This window comes from Labrus bergylta, chromosome 1 (genome assembly GCF_963930695.1).
Source record: "Labrus bergylta chromosome 1, fLabBer1.1, whole genome shotgun sequence".
NCBI classification, from domain to species: Eukaryota; Metazoa; Chordata; class Actinopteri; order Labriformes; family Labridae; genus Labrus; species Labrus bergylta.
The window spans coordinates 3,387,999-3,410,858 of record NC_089195.1 but is presented as its reverse complement, the minus strand read 5'-3'; the positions used below and the strand labels follow the sequence as shown (position 1 = coordinate 3,410,858).

The following is a 22,860-nucleotide window of genomic DNA, read 5'->3' as shown; positions in this document are numbered from 1 at the left end:
GACCACATCAGTGTCTTATTATAATTCAACAGCAGCGCCGTGGGGTTTCTTCAAGACATATTTATAACTGAATCAATGAATCAATATCCGCACCAGAGCTGGAGATCACTTCTTTGTGAATCCAAAGGTGCTGTGTTTGTTAGCATTTATTTATATTTAGGATATGGCTTCTATTTTATTTATTTTTTAACCAATACAGGGGCTTATGTCCTTTGTGCCTAACTCGTGTGTCAATATTTCAGCATTAATCATGACCTGAGGAAAAAGACTTGGACACTGGCCAATAAGCTGACTTACCTTCTGTTTATATTATCCCACATTCAGTCTGAATATCAAACATGTTTGAAATAAATCGGGGCGTCCCCGACGATCGCTGGGCAGATCGGGGACGTTAAGATTGGATCTTTGTACCGCTCACACTACAAGATAATCTGAGCAGATAATCAGGTCCGAGCAGCCTTGAGTCGGGAGCGACTCTGAAATTGTCGGGAAGGAAGAATCGGAGCTCAAATCGGCCCGATTATCCTGCAGTGTGAGCCAGGCTTAAGTTTATATTCAAACAAAGCAACACTCCACAGAGACAGTATATTACTGTTTTCTTGGTGTAGAAGTAAAAAGGTGCACATGGTGGCTGGCACTCCAGTGTGTGTGTGTGCAGCAATGTACTGTATGTTGATGTAGCTCAGCAGGCCCCGCGATGTTCACAGTCATGACAGCAGAGAGAGGAGCAGGGAAAAGAAGCTGCAGCTACATCTAACAAGTCTCTCTCTCTCTCTCTCTCTCTCTCTCTCTCTCTCTCTCTCTCTCTCTCTCTCTCTCTCTCTCTCTCTCTCTCTCTCTCTCTCTCTCTCTCTCTCTCTCTCTCTCTCTCTCTCTCTCTCTCTCTCTCTCTCTCTCTCTCTCTCTCTCTCTCTCTCTCTCTCTCTCTCTCTCTCTACACAATGAACAAGGGCAAATTAACTCAGATTTTTGAGCAACTTAATGCTAAATCTGGCACTTTCCATTTTGCGTCAACAAACAAAGACATACATCTGTGGTTTACATTAATGCAGCAGATAACGTTTCAACTTGTGTAGTCTTTTCATTTGTACCTAAAAAAAGCTCCCACATCATCTAATAGGCTTTCTGAATATGGCTGTAGTGTTCTAGCAATGACTAAGAGAGCACCTCTTTCCATTGAAAGGAGTAATGGAAGCACATGCGGCTCCATTCATATTGCATTAAACCTAATGACGTTGAGCAAGAAGCTCAAGATGGCTTTATTGGATTGGCTCTGTGTTATGTCAGGAAAGTTAAAGACGAGGTAAGCCTAAAAGCATTCACAGGATATTTGTGACATCACTCTGGATGAAATTTTCCGTTTCCCATATTTGCAGAGTTGTTATGTTGCACTTACAAGAAATCTGGTAGGCAAACTTGTGTGGCTTTATATATTAACCAGTGCCAGGAAAACAGACGTACTAATGGGAGAAAGAGAGCATCAATAACAACGGAGGCAGAGCAGCTGCATTAAAAATCACTCAATGAACATATTATTTGTGTTTGATACTTCTCCAGAATATCACTGCCAATCTTTTATTATTCAAGATTCGCCACTACCTACAGGAAAACAACCTCCTTCCCCAGCCCAATAAAAAGAGAAACACAAAGAAGCAGACAAAATAAGGAAGTGAAGCTGGAAAACCAGTTTGTACAGTAAGAATCGTTGTGTCTGTTCCCAGTTGGTAAGTAGTAGTAGTTTCCCTCTCGTAAGTACTTCATATATATCAGTGAAATATGGACACAAATTTGACCATAGATTTTGAAGCATTGAACAGAAATAAATTCAGGTACACTTACAGTAACTTAGTCCCTTTATATAAATAAGTTTATCAACCTGTTAAATTGTGCCAAAAAAAAGATAAGGGCTCACAAATGTATGTAGTAAGAAGAATCAAGCAGCAAACTCCAGAGTTAAAAAATAATCCAAAGTGAAGATGGAAAAACAATGCAGTTCCTGGACTATCCAATCTGGGCTGGCTCCAAAAGCAAAAAACCTCCCAGGAGCAGAAATACAAATTTTGAGAGACTTAAATATTAGTCAACGGAACACCGGAACATACAGCCTTAAAGTTATGGGATGTGGTCACTTTGAAAGACAGAAGGATCCTACTGTCTTTCTGCTCACTGAACTCCACCTCTCAGCTGAGATTGTGTTGTTTGTGGGATATTTTATTCAAAACCTGGACTAATAATATGGCTGCTGATATAGTTTATGGCACCAACTATCTGTCCAAGAAGTCTGGGCTCAAGCCTTCAGTGAGTGAAATTAGGTCATTATTGTTTTAATATTTTTTGCACCAAGTTGCAGGAATGCTGCACTCATAGTATGATAACATGACATCATATATAAAAAATAAGCGGTGTGAAATCTTCTCAGTGCTAAAAAAATCATCCCTATGTACAAAAAAAAAACTTTGGCATGCTGCCTGCCAAATAATCTTCTTATTAATATTAAAACGTGGTGCGCAAGTCAATGCTGTGTCTGATCCTAAAGGATACAAGAGATGGATCAACAGCACTATTTATCTAGAAAGCTGGGTCAACTTCCTTCTTTCTGATCCATCTCATTTCACTAAGACAGATTTGTGTGTTTGAGGGTGTGTATTCCAGGCAAACACAACTTAGCAGATAGAAAGACGAAATGGTATAAGTGAAGGAAGGGAAAGTTCAGAAAGACTCGAACAAGATTCCATGGAGAAGATGAAAACGAAGGGGTGGAAATAGGGAATGGAAGAACTAATATTCATCATCCTCAGCTTCCAACATCCTGAAAGAGAAAGCTGATAGTCCTTAGGATGAGCTGATTCATTTAAGAGGTGGGAGAGCAGAGAAGGAGGGGGATGAAGAAGAGGCAGAACCATATTATATAACAATAGGTCATTACACAGCAATGTCCAGTTACTGTATTACTTCTCATTGAGTGTGACCATCGCTACACACTTTAAAGACAGATTTGTACTGAATGAAAGACATTTACACAGATATTTCAGACTGGAACAAAGAAACATGCATGACTTTGGGTAATGTGGTTGGGTCTTAAACACCAAGGTAAGACGTGACGTAAATAAACAATGTGGAAGTAGCAGCCGTAGCAACAGAGTCCACTACACAACGTTATAATGAGAATATTTGTCTTTATATCAATGCTATGTGTAATCCAATGGAATGACAACATCCACAAAAGAGAGGAGAACAACATACTGAGGAACAGAAAACAGAATGCAGACGTTTAATTAGAGCACGGAGATCGTAGAGGTCGCGTGCAGACACTTTAAACAGTCACTATATATAAACGTCATTCTCTTTCTATTGGCTCGAGTTGAAATCTCCAGAGTATATGCTGCCACGTTCAGACATCAAGTCACTCGGACTTTCTGCAGATAAAATACTAGAAGTCTGGAGGAGAAACTCCGGGTAAAGTCCGCACGAAAAATGCTGCTCTTTGCGTTCACACATAGCTTAAAGAACCTCCGGGTAGACTAATCTCCAGAGTTTTTCAGGAGATTTCTGTATGTGTGAAAAGGGTTTAAAATAATTTCAGACGACTTGTCTAGGCTAAATTCAAGAGAACATTCAGAAAATAGTCAAAATAGAGCAGATTTTATCAACCAACTAACACGGATCACACTGTCTGTGGGTAAATGTTGGCAGTTTAAGCTGTTGAGTGATGCTAGCATTTCCAGTGCTAGCCATGCAAGCATTCTGTCCTCCTTGCCTGTGAAATACCATATGTCTTTTCTGGTTATGCATTGTTCAGGTTGAGATCAAAATGCCGCCAAACAGCACTGCTTCTGAAAGATGTTATCTGTTTACAAAGCTTGTTTACATCAGAGTAGTAGGGCATTGATGCAAGATGGCAGTAGCCATTAATGGGGGCTACAGCAGCCACTGCTAGAGGTGGGCAGCTACGTCACTGTTTAGATAGCATTTTACTGGCATTGCATTATTTTAACAAACTAGTAATTCTGGTAGCGACTAACCAAGGTGTCTACTTTAGACTTGTTTACTAAGCTTTTTGTGGACATGACTAATGCACACAGACTGAATCCTGGATTTAAATAACATGGTGTCACATTCTCAGTGAACAGCAAATAGACTCTGGCCTTTCCAGAGAATTACAATAAGGTTCAAATATTGTATCCTAAACAACAGTGGATAAGACTTATTTTCCTGGCTCCCGCTCTGCAGAAAGGTCTGAGCAGAGGGTCACCACAGTGCATCTCCTTCAGCTGGTGAGAAACTGTTTGGCCGAGATGAACATAGAGAAGATTAATTCCTACAAGCTCAGGAGACACTACTGTGTACCTGACCCTGACCTCTGATCTCTCTGTGAAAGGCTAAAATAGCATGTCTATCAATACGGTATCATATAACACAAGGACAGTTAGACATTAGAAAACCCGTCCTGTAAGTTGTCCTCTATGAACCTTTATAATATCGCTCTCTTTTGGCGAGGCTGCTGCCCTTCATGTTGTGATGGTTTGAGGACTCCAGGACTGAAGACTAATAGACTGTTGTAAGTATGAAGGTAAAACTCTTGCACTGGAAATTACAAAACGTAATGTCATGTTTTTGATCTTAGTGTATTTTAAATTATTATTTTAACTGGAACATTTAACTCTGGATCTATAAGAGTTTTACATATTATAAATATGGGGTGTGTCTGGTTGTTGTTTTTCAAGTGTAGGACCTATGTAGATAATTCAACAACTGGAAAACCATGGGTGTACCTCTCAGTCAGTGTCTTCTTCACTCTTTAATTGGCTGATCATGTTGTTTACTTTGAAAAGAAACCAGCATTAAAAAGGTCTGATATCTTTGGTATTGTTTCAGAGCAGAGGCATCCTCTCTTAAAACTTCACCTGAAGAGTCAAAGGCTTTTTGGACAAACATTTGACATTTCACAAAACTCCAATTAGATTTGAAAGTAAAAAATAAACAGATGTCTTTGAGCTTGTCCTGTCATTGTCCTGTCCTGTGGTATTTTGATAGCAAGACATCATTTCCAAAATATCCTAATTTTTCCTCCATAATATTACATGTTAGATAACTTTTCGGTTGCATTTATTTTTGTTTACTTCAGAAACATTCAAGGAAGGAATATTTAAGTAGGGTGACAACAATAACATGTTGAACTTATGTTCATTTTAGGCTCCCTGAAATGTTTTTTTTCCAGATTGTTCTGGGCCTGTTGTGAAAAAAAAAAAGTCTGGAGCCATGAAGGCTGCTGTATTCACCCAGACATTCCCAGTGATACTTAGAATAAACCAATCAGTGACACGGACTGCTATTGGTTTTCTATGGATAATAACATGACCTCAAACATTATCCAGTAGAAACAATTTGCTGAGAGTAATAAAATAAGAGGAAGTGGAGAAGAGTCTGTCTTGAAATCTGAGTTACTGCAGGAGAAAAGGGACTATTTCTGCTCATTATGACCTCAGTGACAAGGTCATCAGACCACTGGGAGAGTAGAGGGAGAATAAGGCGGGACCTGCATGGTGTCAAACTTCAGCCTAATTATGGTGTTCAGCCAGTTGTGTAATGCTCCAGATCAATGTCTTAACATGTGGCAAGCGTGTTCCAAATGGTGACACTTCCTAATACAGAGATAAGCTTCTCGTGTTGACAGGAGAAGCTGCAATCCATCTTCATTATGCTGCCTGCACTTCTGGATTGGCTCTGATAAATGGCTTCTTTTGTACTCCTTTCTATTCTCTTTTTTTTTTTAAAGTACCTCCCCCTTATTATCCTCTCTTTTGTTTTTGTGAATAATATCCCACTGCCTTGATGACTGTCAGACTGGTGGTGATGATACATGTTCTTACACAGACTAGTATCAGGGGTCTTTCACTCACTTTGCAAACAGATGGATTCAATGGGCTTAGTATGCCAAAAGCATATTCTGAGGTTTATTCTACAAATCCACCATGTGTTTGCAGGGTCATGCTTTCTGATGCGCCTGAAATTTCACACATGCACTGGTGTTGATTAATTCAAACACTCGTTAAAGCTGGCAGAAAGATTTTACTTTTCTTTGTAAAATGTATATTTCACCTGGCATATTGGTTTTGAAACCTTCCTGGCTTGAAGGTCAAACCACCACCATAAAATGTTTTTTTAATCTGAAGCTCTGCTCGATTTCCTGAGTGCAATTCACACCTTGAAGCCAGAGCAGCAGTGACACAGGAAGAGAGCCCAGGTTCAAATCTTTGGAGTTAGGGAGTTAGTAATGAGAAAATGAAAATGTATTGTTCTTGCTTTTTGGAGTTATTATTTGACTTCTGCTCAGAGTCATTGCAAAATTCATCCAAAATTCATGAAGCATGTCTGACACTCGCAAGATGTCTTCCTTTTGGATTATAACAAACAGAACTCGCTCTAGTCATGAACCTTTTTCACACATACAGAAATCTCCTGAAAAACTCTGGAGGTTAGTCTACCCGGAGGTCTTTAAGCTATGTGTGAACGCAAACAGACGCATTTTTCGCCCAATCATTACCTGGAGTTTCTCCTCCAGACCTCTAGTATTTTATCTGCAGAAAGTCAGAGTGAGCTGATGTCTGAACGTGGCAGAATATACTCTTTACTTTTCACAGAAGCATAGAAAGAAGACTCTGTCAAATATGTATTCTGACAGTAGGACTGTGAAATCCGACACAGTTAGTGCAGACTGTAAATGATCATTTGTCTCTACACTCTTACTGGTTTAGCTCAGTTGGTATGCCCATGTGCTGAGGCTATAGTCCTTCTCACACTGTTTGCAGGTTGGACTCCCAATCTTGGTGGTATTTGGTGAATATCACACCCCACTCTCTCTCCCCACATTTCCCTCTCATGCTGTCTTATCAATAAAGGGAAAACGCCCAAATACAAATCTTGACATTTTTAAGGGTAACATACAAATTCTAACAGAAGGAATAGAAATAGAAGAAAGCGTGACAGTACAATGCTGAACAACTCCACAGATGAAGAGTTGAAATACTCCTCTTCTCTGAAGCACTTCTGATAGACTTCTTCTCAAGTGGTAACACCAGCCAACGCTCACTGATAACATGACAGGGCCCTCTCAACATCACTTCTCACATAAGATTAAATCATTAAAACAGATGCTCATGACATGAACTTGTGGGTGGGTAAACTTTTTGAACAGTTCTTTGTTAAGTTACAGTGAGGATATTTCTGGTAGATATACTTATCATGAGAACATAGAATTGGGAAAAACAACAACCAGCAGCTCCACCTGCTCAACTCATAACTCTTTTAAATATCTAAAAGTCTCTGAACAACAGACTTGTTGTTTTACTCTTTGAAAGGAAGCAGAAAGTTCACTTGATTTTGAGTTTTTACCGTTAGACATTTGTGATTTTTCACTATGTACTTTAATGGTGGGCAGCAAAGGTTTGAATGTATGCTCAACATTTTGAGAAGCACAAAGGCAGAAAGTTATTGTTTGTGATGAGGCAGTGATTGTAGTGTGATATAATCCATATCATTTATTTACAGAGAAAAACTGTAGGTTATGTGTAGTTTAAACAGTGTCTATTGAATTATAGGTGTACCAGAAATTATTCTAGCTGATTGAAAATGTTGTTTGGGTTATTCACACATTTTATTTATACAGTTTTAAGTTACAGGGACAATGCACATTCATCAATTGTCAGCTTTAGTGCCTGGGCAGGAGAATGACAGTATATATACAGTATAAGGCACGCTAAGACAGAGCAGCAATACTGTACACTTAGCATTTTTGTAGGCCAACCCGGAAGTATCATCACCATGGGGTCTAACGAGAATTCACCTATGGGATATTTTCATTGGATTTTGGATCATTGCAGAAAATAATCTGTGTCAAACACACATTTCTGAAGTTTAGCCGTTTTTTTCAGCCAGATAATCTTCACAGATGAACACCATTTTTATGATGTTTGAAGTGTTAATGCGGCCGACAGAAGTAAAAAGCTAACGTTATGCTAAAGCTAACTACACCACGGTCGGAATATTGTGACGTCACTAGCGTTATGCTTCAGACGATCTCTGATAAACTAATCCACGTAGCTTAATAAATAGTTTACTAACATAATATTCACCTTAACCTAAAGATTAAACCTACAGGAGACATCTCCGACTAGTGAGAGAGTTCCCGCCCTCTGTGTCCGGCGTGATGACCTTTAATGTCCCCGACAACCACTGTAGTCACATTTAGCCACTTGTTAGCAACCGCCTTTTTAAAGATGCGTAAAAACTTCACAATTCACAAGTGGGGGTATTACCTAACGTAGTTTATGTGGTCTAACAAAACACCAAAATCTCTTCAGCTTGTGTTAACCACAGACCTTATTTCAGGCGTCTAACCACAAACCCATTCAAAATCCCCGTTGACTTTTAGACGTTAGACCCCATGGCGCTCAAATGCTAACTTACTTCAGGGTTTTAGGACTCATTCCTGTGGCGCTCTAAAGGGCCCTTAAAGGACAGCAATACGTAAAACCAGACTACAACAGTACATCTAGAAGCATATTAGTACCGTAATATTGTTTCTCTTCACCTTTGTCTTTTATAAAGTTGCAGGACAGCAAAGGAGATGTATAATGATCATTCATCCACAAGGACTCCACAGCCTGTGGCAGTCTTACAAACCCCATTAGTCGGAGAAGACCCTCCCTTTCTTTAGATTACACCCGGAGTAATTGAAGAAGAAAGACATGCAGTAACACTCTTCATGGCTTGGTTTTATTTTATGAAGACCTTCCTGACTGTAATGTCAAAGAAGGTCCTCACAGACTGGGTCTTTTAGCTTTGGGTTTCTTTACTATCTCTCTTGTACCAACGTTATGTCCAAAAAAAAGCCCAACTTGGAAGCAATAATAGTGGAGACTGCAGAGGTGGAGGCTTTATTTAGTTAAGCTAATTCAGCTTCAGAATCAAGGCTGCATCACAGTATGACAAGAAGGACATAACCCCAGAATAAGGCTTGTCTAGATTATTTTGTTGACTCAGAAAAGACCAGTGAGTCAGAGGCTATTCAAAAATGTCAACATTTCATTGTAAGCTGTTATTCTATTATATTCTCCTAAATTAAAATATGGGTGCTTTGTTCAAAAAGAGAGATAAACAGAAAAACTTGGACATCAGGCAGTAGGAACTATGGCTTTTTATTAAGGTTAGAACAGTGACTCAAATGTGAAGGACATAATTATATTCAACTTTAATCACAAGTTTGAATACAAAGTTTTAAATCAACATGAGCAACCGACTTTTCTTTTTTCTACAGTACAAACATCTTGTTGACTAACTTTTTCCTTTTGTATGGTGTTTCTAAGCCCACTATTACCTCTCTTTCTTAGAGCCTTTTCATTTTGTTTTATTCACCAAGTTTGAAAGGAGTTAAGAAGTAACCCTCCTGCAATGACAGATATAAAGCTCCCCTACTTAAAGAACACAATTGTATCAAATCATTCATATCAGTGTGGTGTTGGTCGAAATCAAAAATAAAAATTGCACATTTTAGAGCATCAGCATTCCACAAGCTGACTGGTCATTGTAATCTACAATTCCCAGATGTGTGTTTGATTACCCTGAAGGAAAATGTCATGAAATCTGCCACACATCATTTTAGGGTCCTCCTAACAAGCATCCCTGCCATTTCTTATATCAGGGCTAAGAGTGATTGCATTTAAAGATGGACAGCGAGGCAAAAGTTGCCTATTACAAGGTGACCACTGGTTTGATATCCTACACTGCCTTGAGACATTGAGAAGCTGTAGGAGAAGAGCCAGCCATTAAAGAAAGAAAGGGGGGGGGGGGGGGGAGAGAGACATGGGGACCATTAGCTGAAGACTGACGGGGTGGAAAGGGACACTAATGATCCAAATAGACAGCTGTCCTACTAATTAGCACAGAGTGAGGGGTTCAGGTCTACACATTCACTTACAATCAGCACCAAAGTAAAGGACAGTGGAGATGACTGACAGTAGGGGAGAATCTGGAGTGAGGGATGCTGGTTAGCAGCTTACTCAGCGGCCATGTCTTGTGACAATAATTCTATTCTGCATTAATGAGAGCAGAGACGTGAAGACTGATATCACAATCTGCAGCGTGCGTAATTGGAAGAACTGACTCTTAAATTGAAGCCAATTTAGGGGGGAAAATGACTTAATCATTATTTGGCAGTTCAGCGTAGCCTGATTATTTTATCTGCTTTTTAAAAAAACAAGGAGCCCTCTGAACATTCTCTGTATCGATGTCATTTATCGTTTACATCACGTCTCCATCGAGCTCACAGACAAACAGCTCATTACAGTTCATTAGTCAAAGCTGCTTCATCATTCTGTCTCATATCCATATGTTTCCATATACAAGAATGGAAAATTAGATTTTTTTAAAACAAGAGAAACTGTGACAAACAATGCTCTGTGTAATACTGAATACATAAAATAAACTCAGTGCTTCAACTTATCATCATTAATTACAACATGATGATCAGTGCAAGTGCAGAAAGAGGAAATAAATCCCTATAATTATTGTTTGTTATAAAAGGCTTGTGATGCAGAAAAAAGGGAGCAAAGGGAAATATAATACTTTTAGAAAAACTATGAGAAGAAACTCCTCCAAGTCCTGTTTTGTAAAGTTCAGGCTGATGATAAAAGGAAGCAAGAAACAGAAAACTAACCGTTAAAAAAATGCTCACAACAAACTTCAAGCAATCTGAAAACCTTTCAGAGTACAGCAGAACAGATTCATGTGTCAAGGCCCCTCTCTCTTTTGAATCAGAGATGAACCTGACTCAACTGTATTGACTTTAAAGTCTGCAAGTTATAGCTTTTCCTTTTACAGTAATTTGTTTTAAGGCTGCATCCTCGAATGACTTTCATTTCTAATTCATCTTTGATGTCTATAAAACAGTAGAAGATGATGAACTGTTTTTACATGCATTTAATATCTGAATATTTCCACATTTAATCTGTGATTGTTAATGGTTTGTTTGAGTGATTTTAAATCTTCTGTTTCATCCATTTCTTTTCCCTATGTCATGATGCTTTTCATGTCTTGTGTGCTGGAAGTACTTTGTATCACCATGTTGCTGAAATGAGCTGAAACCTGCCTTTCCTTAACAGTTAAACCGGACTGTTGTGAAGTATCCACCATGACATTGCACAAGGTTTGTTAACTCGTTTTCAAAATGTGCGTTCATAAACCCATGTGTGGTGTAGGGATGCAACCATTCTCAATATAATATTGAACCATTCAGGACTGCATCCATGGTCCAATACCCTCTTGTGAGTTGCGACATTTTCAGTTTTGCGTAGCTGTCAGGTACTCCGAGAATGACTGTCAATGAAGAGGGATAAACCAATTTAATGTTACATTTCAACCTGCTCTGCTGCTGCCTAAGACACCATGGTGTGCTGGGATTTTTTAACTTAATATTAATATTCAATATATCACTTTATGCCTTAAATGTTCTTTTAGTTTATCACCAAAGATGGGGGGGGGGTTAATTCCTCATGGGGCTGTACAATTGGGTGAGATATTTGAGCCAACAGCACAGAAGACAAGGGCTGCTGAATTAAATATAACAGCTTAGTCTGGCTGTGTGGAGAGGTATTAAAATAAAGAACAGAACATGGACACTGTTCTCTGATTGAACAGTGAATAGAGGATAAGGCAGGGTGACAGTCAGTGCAGAGAACTTGAAAAGACTCAAAAATGTCTTCAAGGATGGCAGATTCTTCGTCATCTACTACAGTCTTTTCCACCAAAGTTTACATTTATAAAGTCAGAGTCCTGTTGGATGTACCCCCCCCCCAATTTTTCCATTGTTCCTAAACGCATCAATGCACCAGTGCTCACTCTGTGCTCAACTGGAAGATCACTGGATCATTCACAGCCCCACATTTTACACTCCTACATTAGCATAAGAAGCTAGGTACTTGAAAGGGTGGGTGGTCAATCTGAGTCAAATCCTGGCCTCCTATGTTGTCCCTTCCTGCTCTGCATATTCTCCAGAAGGTTCATGCTAAGACAAGCTCTATTCACACTGCTGCTTCAAGCCGCTATGTTAAAGCCCATGGGACATTTCGCCTTCACTCTGAACGTTGTGGAGGCGTAATGTGGGGGACAAAGTGATCCCCCCTCTGTACCGTCCTCTGAGGTAGTGACATGGGCGAGATGGGATCGGGGGGGGGTGGAGTGCAGCACTGTAAGTGCAGGCATGTCTGATTGTGTTGTTTATGTGGAGCACCCGCTGTGCCATGCTTTCTCAACGCTGAAACGCAATGGGAATTCACAGACTTGGGCACCAACATTATGATGTTACCAGGCACGGAGCCTATGGCTCATTGCAGAGGGGGCGGGGACCAATAGTGGGCCCTTAAACTGTCTATAGGCTATATAGCATATGTTGTAGCCTATAGTATAGCATTTATGGTTTAATATCGGCTGTATGGAGATACAAGACGGGGCGGGACGAAGAGAAATGCCGCTGCAGATTACAAAGGGTGTTATTACAGTGACAGGGACTTATCAGTGAGTGACCTGCTGATATTTAAGCAGAACAAGTGCTGATATGTCTGTGTGCATGTTCCACCGATTAAACAAGTAAAGCAGACTTCATTAGCCGGACAGGAAACCAAAGATAGAAGGCAACTACAGTTTAACATTCAGTGAAGTTGGACGCTCATCCAGCCACACAGCCACACTGACAGTACAATAAAACCACACATTATCAACCCACACACCACAACAAACTTTGTTAACAGTGTGACAGCAATGGCCTGCCGTTCATACAGTACGATAACCAGCAGACACGGCGGTCTACAACACATGCACCCACAAACAAAAGACCAGCATCTAAGTGTAATCTCTAATCATGATGAAACAATTTACCAATTAAGTTTTCATCAGCACTGTTGCTTTCCTGCAGCTAGCTAGGTGCTCCTCCTAACATGTTTATTTGCTTGGCTAGTAGCGTTTACGTTAGTGGAGCTAGCAATGGGAGGAGACTTGCCAGGTTGAGTTGTTGAGTTGTCAATGAGAAAACATTTTTTATTTGTTTTTTACACTTTTAATGTTACAAAAAACTGTGAGGTAAACAGAAATAAAGCAGACAGATGACTAGGTTTTTAAAACTCCAGACAGCAGCGGGGGCCCAGCAAAGGGGGTGCTAAGAGGTGGAATCAATGACATTACAAACAGGCCACAGCACCCCGCTGGTGCTGTTTGCTGCCGAAGTTGAGAACCCCCTTGGCAGTGGGGTTCTCAACAAAATAAATTGTGTGTCTTGATTGCGGCAAAAGAAAAGAGAGACTCAGACCTGGTCAAACTAACTTCATTTGAAAATTCAACTAAATAAAAAAAATACATGTTAAATTTGGCTCAAAGTGGGCCCCTTAAGACAACAGTGGGCCCGGGGCGGCCGCACCTTCTGCCCCCACACTCGCTCCGCTACTGGATGTTACAAAATCAATATTAATGTACAAAGTCGTAGTGATGACTGAGCTTAGTTCCAGCGCTTTTGCGGAAAAAATAAACAGTCTGAAAATGGCTACATGCACTCACATATAACAATGTCTGGCACACACATACATAATCACACAAAGTTTCAGACAGTAATGATAGAATGGACCCTCTCATCAGAGTAAAGCACACAGTTGAGCTCGATGACATGAGGTGAGTCACGGTGGACATAGTCTATACTGCTTCAGGGCCACACAGGTACTGTACATCATTTACCAGCCTGCTCTACAAACACACAGCATTACAACTTAACCTACAGTCTAATCTTTTTTACTGAGGGATCATTCTAGACTCACCTACGATTCGAAAAACACATACAATACACCAGCAAAAAAGCTAGATCTAACCTAAACTGCTTCAGAATCATTAGAAAATACCTCTCATTTAGTGCAGCTCAGCTATATATGCATGCTATGATATTATCACATCTATCATACTGCATCAGTTCTTGGTCTCAAGCCTCACAAACAACTTTAAAGCCAACCATATCCCTATATAACCAATCATTAAAAATCATGGACAAAAAACCGATAAGATGGCATCATTAGAGAAACACAATATGTTTAGCTTTGAAAGCTTCATTAGCTACTGCAATCTCAAATTAATGTTTAAATGTCTGCATGGTCTGGCACCTTCTCTGTTTGATGAATCTGTAACAAGACGTCAGGATTCAAGTCGAATCAACACATGCGCTTCAGTAAGCGGTAACTGTTGCATTCCAATGCGAAAAACTTCATTTGGACAATCAGCCTTCTCTGTTATTGGAGCTATTCTCTAGAATGGTCTACCCACTGAACTGAAAATGCTACACAGTTTGAATGTTTTTAACAAAGGTATTAAATCAAGGCTGAAGGAGAAACAACATTGTTCCCACACCTGAACGCACATGAGCTCACAAATGTCTGTCGTATATTTTTCTCTCTGTAACTGTATTTTATCCCTGCTACATTCATAACTGCGATGTATTTATAACTGAACTGTTTTCTTTTTCTTACCCTTTTTTATCTTTATCTCTGTTGTTTCTAAAATCCTCCCGTGGACAGGTGTTGCAAATAAGCATTTTGCTATAAACACTAAGAGCAGTGCATCTGGAACTTGTGCATGGTTAAATGTTACAGCACCAATGTTACTGTATATCCATGTTAAATAAACAAACAAATAAATAATAATTTGACTCTTTTTTTTTAGACAATAAAGGTTCCTTGATTTAACAGAAATGATTCTATGCCTAATGGTTAAAGGAGAAGAACATTTTGACATTTTAACAAGATTACTACACTGGATGAAACCTTCTGTCTGCACACAAGGTGAAAATAGGATTGTTAACAGTGGCCGGGCTCCATCAACTGTTCCATTAAGACGTGCCAGTAACAGCATGTTCAGTAGCAGGGACCTGGACCTCTTTCACCAAGACTGAATACAGTCATTATCAATGCCTTGTTAAGTATATCGAATTCTTTCAAGATTGGAAACAACTACATAATATTTGCTATGGACAAGGCCATCAGTATGTTTTGTGAATGAATTAGAAGACTTTGTATGAAGAGAAAAATGTTCAAATCCAGACATGCTCAATTATCATTCAACTCTTCCCTTCAGCTGTTTTTGTAACAGAATTAATAGTCTGTAGTGCTGGGAGTAATAATCAATGAAACACAATACTGATTCACTCATATGAGGTTGTGAAACTGCAGCTCAATCTGACTCCCAGCCCCAACTAAATAAATCACATTCAGCACCTCTACTTAAAAAAATAAAATAAAATTTGCAAGACCATATTCTGGAGTTAATGTCCATCTAAGCATCAACATGAGATGGATGGTGGTCTCTAAACTGTCGTTTAGTGAGATATTTACAAGGTGATCAGCAGCAATGAGAGAAGTGATCAATAGGTCTCCTCCCATAAGGATGGTGAAGCTGTGACCTGTAGATTTCCTCATGAGCATGATGCTTACATTCCTGGAGGCCAGGGAAACAAATTTCCTCTTACAAAGAACAATAAATTAACTATCTTTATTGATGTATTGGTGGGATGTCCATAAGTCTTCCTGTGGGCTAATGGTTTTCACTGCAGCTCCCTTTAGACTGAGTGCATGAGGAGACACGGAGGGAGATCATTAAGATGGTTTCTGCATCGTGTTATTCACTCTGCAGCTTCCCGCGCACACACATTGTCAATAGAACTCAAATTGGATTCAACTGATTTGGTAGCTGGGAGAAGTCCTCTGAGAGAGTAATGGAGCTGGAATTCAAAGGTGTAATAAGAATCCACATCTATTTGGCAATCTTTTGCAAATTAAAAAATAGTTTAATCTGACCTTACTGTGCACAAATCAGTGTTTCATTAAACCTTTCCATTTTCAATTGAGAATCAATAATCAGAATATCAAAAAAAATATGTTGTTTCTTTTTTTAAACGGATATCATTTCAATATTGTCTTTTGTTGTTGTGTGCATCACTCTCCTGGATTTGGGGTTGCCTCTTGTCACATGAGTTCATTACTGCTTGAAATCCCTCACAAAGTCAACATGCTTCTGATCTCTTGTGGTGGGTTTTTTGCAGATTGTCATCCTGGAAGCAAAAAATCAGCATAATGCGAATATTTTGTCCATCTCAGTGTTGCTTGTAGTGACACCATGACACTGCCTAACCCTCTCCCTTTGTGAAAAGTTTGGCTTTATTATGAGGCCCTTTAGGCAATCAAAGCCTGTGAAGCTGGTTTAAGAATGCTCTGCCAATTATTATAAAGGTTCTTTTTAACTGTAACCATGTTAATAATGTCCATGGATACCTCTGGGCTTTTCCTGTTATAACATATCAAATGTGTGAAAAGGTTCATCGTTCTCATCATAGAGACATATACTATGAATGCGTAGACCTTTACAATTTCAAGGCTCATTGCTGACTAGCTTGTTATAATCTGTTAAATGTAACCTAGCCTAGTTAATGGCAAACATGTACACTTTAAAGATAGCCTCATGAACAGACACACTTCTAAATATTCTCAGCAAAGTCTCTAACATATATTGACTGGGAATATTTTGGCTTAATTTTTTGAGAAATTGAACTAGAATATAAATTAAATTATTAGAATTGTGGAGGGGCATTTGATCCTCTTTTGAGTTTGACATCAAACTGAACTCCTGTATTAGCCTTGAAGCTTCTCATATTTCACCTCCATGACTCACGTTTTATTGCCTTGCTTTGTCATCTATGATTTGAAAATATCAGATTAGCACAGAGTCAGTGTAGGTGAAGGTATGCATACTGCTCAGATTCAGCAGTGCAGAGGATCTTTCATGTTGAGCTTCAGACAGAGCTGTCAGCCAAAAGAATCGGCTATCTTGGAAAGTAGTAATGGAGGTTGAACCTATACGTTTGTTTCTAATGTGGTTAAGCATATTTCATTGACAGTAATGACCAGAGCAGAGTGTTGTAGCATCCAGCAGACTGGAGTCATGCAGCGTGGCGTCATGTTGGACTCATTTCCTATCACTCTTCTTTATGTCACAGGTAGTTTAGTGTTCCATGTGAGTCTGTTTTTTAAAGTTCACTTTCAGTTGCAGCTTAATATCGACCTTAAATCTATCAAATCAAAACACTGCATCTCTTAGTTATATTTTCTATTCCATACAAAAAGTGTGTTGTGTCGTTGAGTGTGTCAACTGTAAGGTCAGGCTCAGACTTGAGGCATTTCAGGCTAATTTAAACCTAATTCTGCCCTCTTGATGACAGAGGGGGGGATTCTGGTTTGGGCTCTGGTCACCAATGTTCGGCAGGTTATCTGGTAGTGTGAGAGAATGATGTGCTTTACAGATTAGAGAGCCAACCTGTCAAACATACTCATTGGGATGACACCGACTAAATTAAACATGTTTGAATATGTTTTCACATAGACACCTGAAAATATCTAGATCATTTCAGGAGGACTGCTGCAGAGGGGAGGGGCGGAAGTAGTGGACGAAGAAACAGGGTCCGCTATACGACGCTATAATGAGAATATTTGCCTTTATATCAAGGCTTTGTGTAGTGGACTGAATCCCACCTGTGGCTCCTTTCCCGCACGTCATTCCCCACTCTCTCTCTGATTTACAACTCTATCCACTGTCCTATCTCTCCATTAAAAGGCACAAAAAGCCCAAAAATGAAAAGAAAAGTGGCTGTTTTCCTTCACACATTATTCCTGGAAATACCAGGAGTTCTTCAGGAGTTTTCTGCAAGTGTGAAATACCTAATATTTTGGATCTAGAATCTGGATGATTACATCAGAGCTTTAAGAGCAGGACCACAATAGACAGAGAAGGTAAAAAATTAGATGGAGCCGCTGATTATGTTTCCAAGCAATGGTAAACATTCTTACTCTAGCATGTTAATGTTGACAATCTCATGTACCTGTTGAACACCTGGGTTGATTTTTTTTCTCTATACACAAAGCAATACTGCAGCAGGTTGTAGACAGTGCCGGGCCCATCTGTTGACACATTTGACACATCAGTTCCCCCTGCAACTCATCATGTCATTATTGAGCTACAGTGAAAAGTGTTGCATCCTTGGGTTTGACAAAATGTTGAAGTATAAAGCAAGGATTGCATCACTAAGGGATAAGCAGAACCAGACCTTCACTTGTACTCATCCTCTGCTTTGAAATTTGGCGTTTCCACGGTGATAAGAGAAAAGCTTAAAGTTCATCAGTAGACAAGTGTTTTAGCTGTAACTCTCTGATACTTCATGCAAAGATAGTTGGCTGAGTGGATACTTAGCAGCCGTTTGCAGGCTGCAGTACGGCCAGAGAGAAAAATAAAGAGACAAAGGTTTGACGACAAATCGATTCAGACAGTGACAGACCAAAGGTAAAACTGATGAGAGATCTACTTTAAACATGTTTGGCAGATGCAACATGTTCAGCGAATACTGTACAGTATGTCTTTTGACAATCCAAGCATGACTCTTTTCATCTCAACAACTAGTAAACATCTGGCAGGTCAAGAGGGGAGAATTTCAAACTAGATTGCTAAACATAAACCAGAGGTCACAGAGAGAAAGAGAACTTAAAAAAGGTGACATGAAGAGATAAAATGAAAGCGAACAAGTGTAGCTTGAAAGAGAATGTGGAAACAGAGGAGGCACGTCGAGACTGAGAAAGTGAAAGCTAAGAGAGGTAGCTTTCTTTTTGTGATGAAGTGAAACAAAAGCAGTCATCAGTTGAGTCTAGTCTGGGCTGTTATATAACAAAACACATTCAAATGAAACAAAAGCACAGACAGTGGAGAAGAGACAGTCTTTGGGTCACACTGCACAACAAAGATGGCGAGGAATATTTATATACTCTGAATGTATTGAACTTATTCAGTTTATTTTTTTAAGAAAGGAATGGGCTCTTAATTTAAAAAATGTGTTGAACCAGTTTTAACTGCCTTTTTAAAGAGGTACTGAACCTCACAATGCTTGAGCCATCACATGACCATATTATGTCACATAGCTAGGGCTGGACGATATGACAAATTCATGTTAACACAATAAAAAATGTCATATCAGTCGATATCGATAATTATCACGATAAACGTCAAATGATTATTTCTTTCAAATTGAAAGTCTGATTTTTGCTCCTCAGTGAAAGCTGAATACAGAAGATGGTTAATTGTGGTTTAATTATTCTATATTGTTTGAACATGTCAAACTATACCTGAACAGAGGAATATTTCACCATCATAGTGTGCAGTTCAGGAAAATGCTGAGATGACAGTTTGCTGCTGCTGGGGAGTAACACTTACTGGCCCGGTGCTTGCTGAGGGTCCACACTGACACTCCATTAGGACGTTTGGCATTTCTTTCCATCGGTGTGCTAATGAGTAATATTGTTTAAAATGGTGGAAAAGGTTTGTGGTGCCCGTTTTAGCCTCATTGTCTTCTGGTGTAATTACAAGTTTAAATCAATCAAATAATTGTTATATTTATATATTGAGAAAAATTATATGGCGATAATTAATGATGTAACGATAAGTATCGTTATCGTTTTATCGCCCAGGCCTATTTGTAACCACATCTTGCAAATGCAAATGCAAATGAATACAGAACATCATTACCTCTAAAATGAAATATAATGCCCAGGAACAATTCATCAATGAGACACGGGATACATTAGGAGGCAATTAAGAAGCATAATGACTCCCATACTAGAATACAAAACCCTCTCCTGCTTTAAACTGAACCACAAGGAGACAACAAACACTATAAACTAAACCCTCAGGCATCTGGGAATAAATGGGATAAAGAGAGTGGAATAAAACAAACAAAGGAAATAAAAACTACTCCTTAAATGTTTGCAGTTTAGTATCTCTGGGATCCTAATGCAGAATATTGTGCTTCTATTCTGCAAAGATTTCCTCAAGACCCTCTAGCTGATGAATGAGAAACTAACCATGTGGCGCACGGCTAATAATACTAATAACTTTATTTATATAGCACCTTTTAAAAACACAGGTTTACAAAGTGCTTTGACAAACAGCAAAAACAAGAAGAAACTAAACCAAACACAGAAGAACATAAACAACAGCAAGAACATAACAAATGCAAAATACTAAAAATAATAGAACCCTAACCCTAACCCATAGTGCACGATACCCAACAGATATATATAACCCGACCATTGTAAGAACTCAATCCTAACTCATCAGATATGTATTTAATGAAAACAAAACAATGAAACATTCATGAAGACTTCATGTTTTCAAAAGCTGTTGTCAAGCTGGTGTTTTCCCACCAGATTATAAAAAAGTTTGTTGAATTGCACACCCCAACTATATTTGAGGAGCTAATTGATGTTTCAGTGGTTTAATGAATAAAAAAAGTCAAACTTTTAAAAGTTAAATATTTCAGTGTTTACACTATATGACATATCTTACAATATGGTACACATGGTAGACACTTTCCATCATTTTTTATTTTATTTATATTTCTTGATCAAAAGCACAACATATGAGATATATATGATATATATATATATATGAATATATGAGAGTTAGATTGACAGAAATATGACTTTAAATGGTGCAGAAAGCAAGGATGAAACATGGTTGTAGAAAGAAAGAAAGAAAGAAAGAGAGAAAGACAGCATATTTTTTTAGACATAGAGTTGGTAGAGAGAGTGAGTGGGCAGCAGCTAAGTCCATATTTGCCTTTCTCTCTTTGTTTTGTGGCCAGGAGGGTTTACTGTAAGAGTACAGAAGCAAACTGAGAAAGTGATTCGTGACAGCAGGCTGGCACAGCTCAACTCTCTGGGCAGCTCCCCTCGTGCAAACACACTAACTGTTTCTTTGCCCACGTCTTGCAGGTGGTGTCGGTATGTAACAATCAGGCTTTCTTGATGTCAGTTGGGGTCTCATGTTTCACATTTAAACTTCTTCCAAGATTTTGTGACAAAGCTGCTGCGTAATTGATTTTTATTTTGTCCAAAGTTTTTGGAAGTTGTGTTGGCGAACGCTGCTGTGGTGAGCTAAGAGTCCTCGGGCTGAACAGCTTTCTCACCCTCCCACTCCTCCTCCTGCTCTCCTACCACCATTCGCTGCTGACCTCCGGGGGTCAACCAAGCCCGGCCTACATTTTAGCTGCTCTCTCCTGGGAAGTCTCTTCTCCCGCCTCCTCTTACCTCCCAATTCTGCACTATTTACCAAAACAGATACACATGCTTTTTTATTTTACTTTGATCTTCTAAGCATGCAATATTTTTGGCGGGAACTCAATCAGATACAGGCTCCAAGAGTCTATTGTTTAACCAAACAGACATTTTGCTTGTTCATTGGTCTGTTAAAAAAACAGCATGGTCATTTTTCCCCAGTGGATTTAAAATATACTCACACGGCACAGGTGGTTTGAAATGTATCTCAAATCCAATATTCTAAATTCAAACTCAGCTGTGAGGTTCAGATCAGATTTCAAGCATTGCACAACAGTTACATCGCGCCCGCCTGTCAATCATGTCAGCTACATGCCTAACTATGAATAAAAGGTATCGCTCAATAAATCAAAACGAAGCCATTTTTTTAAATTCACCCCCCTACAGTGTGTGCTTATGAGGACAATAACGAAGCTGTATAAACAGGCTTTTTTGGCTGTGGTGTGTATGTGACTTCTGGGGCTCTTGGAGACAGCCTCATGCGGTCACTTGAGAAACTGCAAAGTTTTGCACTTCCGCATTGGCTTTATTTTTCAAGACCAGAGGTTGCCGCTTGTTTCTAACCCAGCAGATGAAGCTGGTGATAATTTAGTGATAAAACTAGAAGGCCTAATGGATTGAATGTGTATTTAAGAGGGACATGATGAAGATACACAGTGACAACAAACTGTGGTTTAATACATGTATGCATGCTTTCATTATGTTTTTTAATCACATTTTATATTGAACAAAGTAACTTCTACAATACTAAGTAGCATCTGTTCTGACTTCTACATTTTCTTAAGGATCTCTGACATTCAGTGAAATGTGGGAGGTTTGTCTGCTGCTTTTGACAGTAATCCCTGTTACGTTAGTAACGGCAGAGATACACAAATGTTTGTATTCAAGAAATGCATTGAAATCAGAGTGGATTGATTATATTAGCATCGAGAATGAAGGAATGGAGAAGTTTAAAGTTAAACAATCTTTGAACTCTTGGTGACTTTTCAGTGCTCGGGGCTTGAAGAAAGAGGTCCAGACGGATGAAATCAGAAGAAGAAAAAATCTCACTGAATGTTGTAACTCACTCTGAAGATCAGAACAACTCTGTTGCCTAGAAACGGAATAGTGCAGGCTCTCTATCTTTTTTAATGTGTGTTTTTTTGTGAACTGTAGTTGCTGTCTAGTTTATAATGTACATACATCTTCGTGTATGATGCTTTATTATGTTGTTAAAGTGGCAGCTTATTTAATTTATGTAGCATAATAATGTGTCTTGCACCTGCCATGGTGCAGGAAGCATCAACCGTCCTGCTCTTAATGGTGCAACAACAGGAATGAATAATGAAGGATACGGATGCATGTACACACACACACGTACACACACACACAGGCACACTTGTAAAAGCTGAATTTATGGGAACTCATGATGCATCTGTTTATAAAAAAAACTATGAATCTCAGTCAAAAGCATGAAAAGCTTGTGGGTGTTATGTTGCTACAGCTCTATTTACAGGAAGAGCAATGGAGCTGACACAGTGGGATTTCTGAAATTAACCCACTCATCATTTTACACGCCGATATGGTCACTCAACATAATCACAGTAAATTAGGAGCCACACAGTAAATGGTAAATGGATTTGAGCTT

At 39.1% G+C, this 22,860-nt stretch overlaps 1 protein-coding gene across 4 annotated transcripts in view; it reads right to left on the bottom strand.

Annotated features, from left to right (window-relative positions):
• The window catches only part of rptor (regulatory associated protein of MTOR, complex 1), a 174,649-nt gene that overhangs the window by 128,952 nt on the left and 22,837 nt on the right, over positions 1-22,860 (bottom strand). The window lies entirely within an intron of this gene.